The sequence below is a fragment of the Strongylocentrotus purpuratus genome, unplaced genomic scaffold (genome assembly GCF_000002235.5).
Source record: "Strongylocentrotus purpuratus isolate Spur 01 unplaced genomic scaffold, Spur_5.0 spur5_scaffold_14, whole genome shotgun sequence".
Taxonomy (NCBI): Eukaryota; Metazoa; Echinodermata; class Echinoidea; order Camarodonta; family Strongylocentrotidae; genus Strongylocentrotus; species Strongylocentrotus purpuratus.
This window is the reverse complement of record NW_022145599.1, coordinates 24,411,194-24,419,325: the sequence shown is the minus strand read 5'-3', so window position 1 is coordinate 24,419,325 and position 8,132 is coordinate 24,411,194. Positions and strand designations below refer to the sequence as shown.

General features: G+C 36.1%; 1 long non-coding RNA gene across 1 annotated transcript; it reads right to left on the bottom strand.

Annotated features, from left to right (window-relative positions):
- Positions 1-710: 710 nt before the first annotated feature.
- On the bottom strand, positions 711-5,119 carry LOC105439962. Its single transcript, XR_971460.2, has 2 exons — positions 4,725-5,119; positions 711-3,465 (listed from the first exon to the last, which is right to left on the bottom strand). It is a non-coding gene; the product is annotated as an uncharacterized LOC105439962 (long non-coding RNA).
- Between the last annotated feature and the right edge of the window lie 3,013 nt (positions 5,120-8,132).

The window sequence follows — 8,132 nt, the reverse complement described above, 5'->3', positions numbered from 1 at the left end:
AGCATGTTGTATCAGTCAATAATTAGGGGCGTGTAATCTGAGTCTTTCACAGTATAACAAGTCATACAGAAAACGACATAATATTTCGCACACGTTGTTGACGTTTGTCATACTTTATTGATTGTTACCATTCATTCCCGGAATTATAATTGTGGGACATAATTGCTTTTTTTCTAAATAATGCTCCATGAATATAATAATAATGTATCTCTATCCCGATATCTAGGCACATATAGGCTTATTTCGTTTGTTTTGTTTTTAAATTTAATGCTTAACATATAAATTATATTTTTTCTAATCTAGTATAATAACATAAGCATGAACAAGTCATGAATCATCAAACGGATACACGAACTATTCAACTATTGTAATATTATACAGTAGACGTCGTACTTTTAACCGCACATAACCATCATAACATAGAATATACATTTTTTTTTCTTGTTCAAAGAAGCGAGCTGAAAAATCCAAGGCCAGTTAATGACTACTACTACTTGTACTACGATATTTACGCGTGCAGCTACAAGTATGCCTTCTTATAAACTGCTTACAATCAATCGTAAGTATACACAATGACAGTCTAAATATAGTAAAGCCTCTCTGAAAGGGGCAAAAATCCTCGACATCTCGACATACAGCAAAATATCACAATACCTCCCAGGGTTGTACGGCAGGGTTCTATTTGAGATGTTTTCGCTATTTTTTTAATATTTTTTTGGTCGAGTAGGGAACAATTGCAGATACGGTATTAACAAATTCAATAATCATTCAGGGCAAATGATCCGAAAATTTCAGCGACCCGTTCACTTCCCAAGCCAGTCTGGCTTGCATAGAAATACAACAAAGAAATAGGAATATAAAACCGCTTTTTTATGGCAACAGGTTGTGTTAAGTATGGATGTGTATTACTCTATTCAGTCTAGGTCAGGTCCAAGGTATTTACGCCCCGTACGGAATACCTAGTATCAAATTTTAGAAGCACAATGGCTAAGTGATAGAGCATCGGTCTGGTAACCGGGAGGTCCCGACTTCAAAACTGAGTCGATGTGCCAGTGCCCTTGGGTAAGGCAATTGATCCTCATTAAAAGTCCCTCGGAGAGGACCTAAAGCCTTCGGTGCCCTAACTGATTAATTACAAGCATACATATGCTTACTTTAATAGCAGTCAGGTAAAACAAACTAGTCAAAGCATATTCGTTTAATGACAATTTTCAAATTATCAGGAAATACAGAACATGATCAACTTCAAAATAAAAAAATCTAGGCATTTGGTTTTATCCAAGATAGGTTAGGCTTATAAACGTAATCATCAGGTTTATAAGATATGTGAGTGGTTGATAACGTATGGGAACATACTTTTGACTTGTCTATGATTATCGGTTATATGTTTTAGAACAGGTTAAAATACAAACGTAAACAACAATTGAACTGTACACTGTATATTTAATTGTTTCTCCATTTTTAATCATATATGCAATGTTTGAAATCATGTAACAAAATAGAGCCGGCTGTTAATACCTATCAGTTTGTGATATTCTATGTTTCAGAAAGTTATCAGTAATGTCATGTAACGGTACGAGTTGTAATATGACTACGCTTTTAGGGTTTGCATGATGGACAATGGCAAAGGCTATTGATTGTTGAGTGAATACAATTATTAAGATTAACAATGAAATAATATATAAAATCAAGTCATCATCATTCCATTCCATACGAAATAGTGAGTAACCAGTGGTCATTTAATAAGTATATCGAATCAACATAGTATCTTGGTGCGATCACCTGTAGAATGCGATTAAATTTAAGTGTGAACACACCATACCTGACACCTTGCAGTATGTGAAGACAACTAACTGAATATATGTGCTGTACAATACCAAACTCAATACCAAACTCAAATCAGTGGGCGAAGGCAATGAAGCATTAAGACGTGTATTCAAACAACACTATGACCAAAATATGCGAAGGAATTTCGAATGGGGATCCTGATTATTGGTACATGTACACTGGCGCCATACATTTTGAATAAATTGTGTTGCCCCTTTAATGAAATGATTATGACAATTTGATCTTTTCTCTGATAGACAATATTCACAGAACTTTATTGATCATTCTAAAAAGTCATAGAGATTGTTCGATAAAGTTCTGTGTAGAAAATCAACCATCTATGAAGAATAAATCATGTTGTCACAATCTTTTAAGGAAAAGAGGTTAACAAAAAATCATTCAAACTTTATGGGAAACATTATACTCATTTTATACAAAAAAGGTGTATTAAATTTAACGGCCAATTAAACACCAATTTAAGTTTGGGAGTGAAAAAATAAATCTTAAACATTCATGGAATTCGTTAACCATGTCATCATCTTGAGAATATTGTTATTCTTCTGGAACTGGCTTCTAGATGTATTCATGTACCACGTGACTCAAGTTGTCTATAAATCTGTTCATTTATTTTAATCGTTTTGTTAGTGGATTGCCAATTAAATGTTATTCTTGCACACAAGCTTTCCTGGCTTATTATTGTGATTTATTTTAGCATGCACTACGAATAAGTTATGCCAATGATCCAGTAAAACTAATGAGATCGTTGCTAGATCGTCAACAGACCGATAAACATTGCATCACACGGAATAGCCACAAATCGGTCGATATATGGGAGTCGATCACTCAAATTGGCAGTAAGGTCAATCACTTTGCATGATCTTAACACAATGAGATTACTTACTAGTGTGCAAAAAGGCTACTGTGCAAAAGAGATTACAGCCGTGCAAGTTATCAATAATTAATTATATCAACACAAATCATACAGCTTTAGAACAATACTAAAAACCTTTACATACGTTGTTATCAAATTTGCAGATGAGTATACCCCCCCCCCCCAAAAAAAAAGGGGGAAAAAAAATAAGTATGCTAAGAAGATGCATGTAGATGACATGACGATATCCTTGTCAAGGGCGTACTGGCCATGGGGAGGTTAGGGCTTTTCCCGAAGGACTCTTGGTATTTTCAGTTGTGGGCTTGTCCGTTTGTGGTCTGAGGGCCGGTTGATCACATTCTTTAAGTTTTAGTGGGTCTGTCGGGTTTAAATCCCCAACAAAATTTAAATTAATAACCAGTCTCCCCTTGATCCTAAGTTGAGGACCGGTTAATCAAAATCTTATAGTTTGAGTGGGTCGGTCATATAAAAATTCCCAAACCAAATTTCAATTTATTACCATTCCGCCTCTGATTCTGAACGATATCCCCATGATTATGTTCCACGTTGCGTTGAAAGAGATGAGTGCTTGCTGCAGATGATGACACAGGAGTATTGAGAAAGAAATAAAAACGTTATTTTTATTTTCTAACCATCTCCCTGGAAGGTGATCTTTTAGACCGCTGGCCAAGAATAGTATCAGCTTCTTGCTTCATCTTGAGAAGAAGTGGTGACAACTTCATTTCCGTCTTTTTGGCATATCCTTGCTGTCGGCAAAGAAAGGAAAAACATGATATTGGAATCCTGACCCTTGCTTAAACTAAAACGAGATACTTATTAATACGACGAATTGAAATGGAATCATAGTTGGTAAGGTACTGCTGATTGAGTAGTCATCAGTAGTACAATGTATAACGTTCAGTTAATAAAATGATCGCAAAGACTTTCGAGAAATCAAGCAAAACAAATTAAAAAGTTTTGGATATCACCTTTTAAAAATATGAGCACATTACAATGATATGTTACGTAATCCGAAAATGATTTCATGTAGATAATGAACAGGCGGGTTTTTAAGAGGAAAAAATAGTCGCCCTCGAGTGTATTTCTCGAAAGTCTTTACAATCGTGTCAAATGTTTTACATTCAACAATACATTTGCACGTAAAACACAGTTAAAACACAGCAGACAAAGCAGTTGGTCAGGCCAAGTTTCTCAAAACGTTATACTCATGATAAATATCACAATAATTATTCTGATTACAAATCTGATAACGACCACCCGACTAAACCATAATTTTTTAGTAGCTTGCATTATAGTATTGCAAACTTTATCAATACAAACATTGTTAACAGGGCTGTGGTTAACTTTTACGGAATTACAATGTCCTTCCAAATTCATTCGTTTTCTTCAAATGAAGATAACGATTTTCTTTGCTTTGTTTATGCCCTTCCGTCTTGATGCGTTAGGCCTTCACAGTTTGGGATGGCTTACTTGCTCAATGCTACACGAATTCAAGTTTTGAAGTTTGACGGGATTCGTTTTTTTTTCTCCCCATTTCAACACACTTCTCACAAGACGGTTTCTTGTTATAAACTTTCAACAAACTAAAAATAATTGTTATAAGATTTGCCGCGTGACACTCTCGCTGACATGCCACGGTGTGCCAAACATTGGGTAACAATTAATTGCTTGGGATTAACCCATATTGTATTCTGAATACCCCTTATAAAAGCCCATGAACTTTCTTAGATTGCCCTCGCCTACTGTAACATCACACAAATGCAAAAGCATTATGAACACGATCCTAAAAACTTTCGTAAAATCAGCCCAAGACATTATCAATAGTCTTGAGCATTACCTTTTGAAATGCATGCCGCAAGATGACAGAATATGAGCATGTACAAGGCAACACAGTAGGATAATAGAATTGCCCTCGAGTTCATTTCTCGAAAGTCCTTGCTATCGTATTCATAACACAGAGAGAAAAACAACAGGTGTAAAATAATTGGACTACTGTACATTGTACCTGATTACGATGAGACAGCTCTCCATCCCGTGCCTGGTATGGGGCCCCGTCACTGAAGCCCAACAAGAGCAAGGTAAATAGCACAAACAAACACGCCCCTCGCTTCATAATTCCTTCAAAGTTATATTCTCGATCTACACAGCTAGCTTTCAATCGAAATCCAAAAGCTCTCCTATTCCAGAAGCTTGCTTTACACCGACCGGTCAGACGTCCGAACTATATTCTGGTTTGACCGCTTCGACTGGTGTCCGAAGAAGCGAAGGTTGTGCAATAATGTTAGTCAACAACAGTACATGTAGTGTTCAGTGCTCAGTTAGGACACCCAATATGAGAAGTATTACTTTGTATTGCTTTGATTGCACGACACGTTTGCTCCAGAGGTAACACACCCTCGGAATTCATTCTTTTCTTCCCTCTCTCTCTCTCTCTCCCACCCCTTTATCAACTTTTGTTCATTTTTTTTTATATCACAAAGCGATGTCCTTGGATAAACTTTTAAGTTCCAAAAGAGCGCCCATTAATTGCAACGACACGCAATTGATATAATGCAATGCTCTAGGCCGCATGCCAATAGCAGGTACATGCAACAGTAAACTAAGCTCATCTTGCGTAGTATTTGAAGTATTATATTAATAAAAACATAGCAGAATATAATGAATGTTGGTTTCCAAGAATTTGTGGAAGTTTGTCGAAATCGACGGCTGTAACACCACGCTCTTTCCGCTTACACTTATGTTGGGTGTATGATTTACGTTGTAGGGCCTAACTTCATTAAATTTAAAATAAAACATGAATTGTTTGGGGTAATATTTGCATTTAGATCTCTCTCTCTCTCTCTCTTTCTCGCTTTCCCATCCTCTGTCCTCGACCAAAATTAAAGAGTCTAGACGTAAAGTTCCTATCCAAACGCTCGTAAATAACAATAGTTCGTGGGTACGACATATTCACATATCATTTATGCATGCGTTTACATAAACATCAACACATTCTCCCAGGATATCCATAAAGCCAAACAAAATCAGACAAAATGCACCTCAATTTTTCTAATCTAAAATAGCTTTATTCATCTACGCACGCTGATGTATTTACATAAATAAGAGCCAATGCATTGCAAAGAAAATGAAATGTATTTGAAATTCATTTGCACTAGATGGCCCGAATTCACAAACCTCCTTTTGTTTCGAATAAAACTTCCTTTTGTTTTTTTACAAACCAAGGTTTGTAAAAAACGCGTCGAAACGCGTCGTATGACGCACATAAACCTCAGTTTGTCGACAAACCTCCTTTGTGAATTCAAGCCATTATGTCCAAGTTTTTGTTTGCGCCCAAGTCACACTTTGTCGATTTGTTATACTTTTTTTTGCGATTGTATCTGTTTTTTCTGTTCTGCAATTTGGCTTTGATGATGCAATCTGGTTAGTGTTGCTTTAACTCTTTCTCTGCTTCGGTCGATTAATGGGATAAGCACTGAAATACTATAGTCGACTTTTGGCACATGTTTAGTGTATATGTGTCATGTACTCTAAACCATGTGACAGTCCTAGGTTTTGACCAATGGCGAAACAAAAACATTTTCTTTCAAGTGGTTCTTATTCTGATAGGCTTTCCTAATACTGGCAATGGACAGACCGTCCTTGTTTCGCGATCACGGTATGAAAATATTTTGAAATTCTCAAAACTTTTGTTTCACCTACGAAAATCGCTACGTATGATGATTATTTTTTCTTCAGATATTTAATATTATGTAAGATAATAGTGCTTTTTCATATTTCTGCTGCGAGGAGTTACCGACATGTGTATGTATACAGACTCAGTGAATACTATTGCCGATGCAAGCCGTTAACTAATCAAGCGTCTTCTTTTTGTTGCCTGCACCAATTTCTTGCTTGTTTGAGTGTTTCTTTGCTAGGTACAGGGCATGTTTTTTAATTTCTTTTTTTTTTTTTTTTTTTGGTGAACATTTTGAAGTTTGAAATATCCTTTCAAACGAGATGATGTGATGTTCAGTTTGTTTACCAAACACCCGATATGATGTTCTGAATACTTTGCAAAGATACCAATATGAGAAAGCAACGTCATTAGATCGTGGCGCGCATCTTAACAAATCGTCTACGTGTGACTTAGGCTATTTTATGTCCGTTTCATTGAATTGGTATAATGCAATTATTACTTGAATGGCAAAGTTGGAGCAGTTGGCAGTCGTAGAATGTGTGAAACGTGACGACATGTCAAAAAGTTCTCATAATTTTGTTCTTTATTACCTGTTTACTTCTTTACCTGGTATCATTAATGTAGTTTTAGGCCGCAATCAAAACTTTTGTTGGGGGTTATTATTCAACACCTACGTACTGTGACGTTTTGAAAAGCAAACTAACGTTGCTATGACAAGTAATGCAAACTACAACAAAGCGACAAGTGATTCATGTGTAATGGGATAAAAACACATTTCTACATGAGCAATAAACCGTGAAAGACTTACTATGAAAGACAAATTACATGAATGTTTATACGATCTCATAAATCATTGCAAATAGTGAATAATAAGTTGTTTATAACTTGTACTGTGTTTGGGGTGAACCTACTAAGTACAATTCGAAAACTGAAGACTCCTTGGTTTCCCAAAATGCAGCCTTACACAAATATGATTGTGTGCAATTGGTTTTTTACAGACGTTTATCAATCAGATATAATTATTTACGTCTAGGGACCGACCTGTAACGTCTCCTTCTATCAACGTGGCCAGAAAATAATACATGAATGCAGTGCTTCCTTGAATTCGAATTGACATCTTCCATTTCATATTTTGACCCCCCCCCCCCCCACACCCTCCACGAAAAAGGGGGACATGATTATACAAAGGAAAACAAAACAGTCGTATACAGTTAACAGCAGTGGTGTATTTTGTTGTTGTTTGCTTCTTTAGTGAAATAAAATCCTACCAGGTACCCAGTTATCACAAATTAGTTTGGAGTCGGTGATGGACATAATATATCCCACACAGATATTGATTAAATAGTGGACTTTCAGTGGCAGTCAGTTTCCTTTGATTTCGCACGTTAAGTGAGAATGTATATTTCGTCGGTACCAGAACTGAAGATAAAAGTGACAATAAGCTAGCAGTTAAGAATAAACTATTGACCTTATCACGTTAACAATAAACTTCACTCAATTATACATGTTTCACAGCCAAGTTAATCTAAATCTATATCAAATCACCCTTTCAAATGATACTATTTGTACATGTGGATGGCATTAATCACGGGCATCGCACACTGTGTGCCACTATGTACAAAGGACGGGAGACTTATCAATATACTTTTTACTCATATTTTTTATTCAGTTTGTGCACAATGTTCTTCTCATCGAAAACGTGAGTTGATTTTTTTCTAAACATCTCGAATCCGGTCA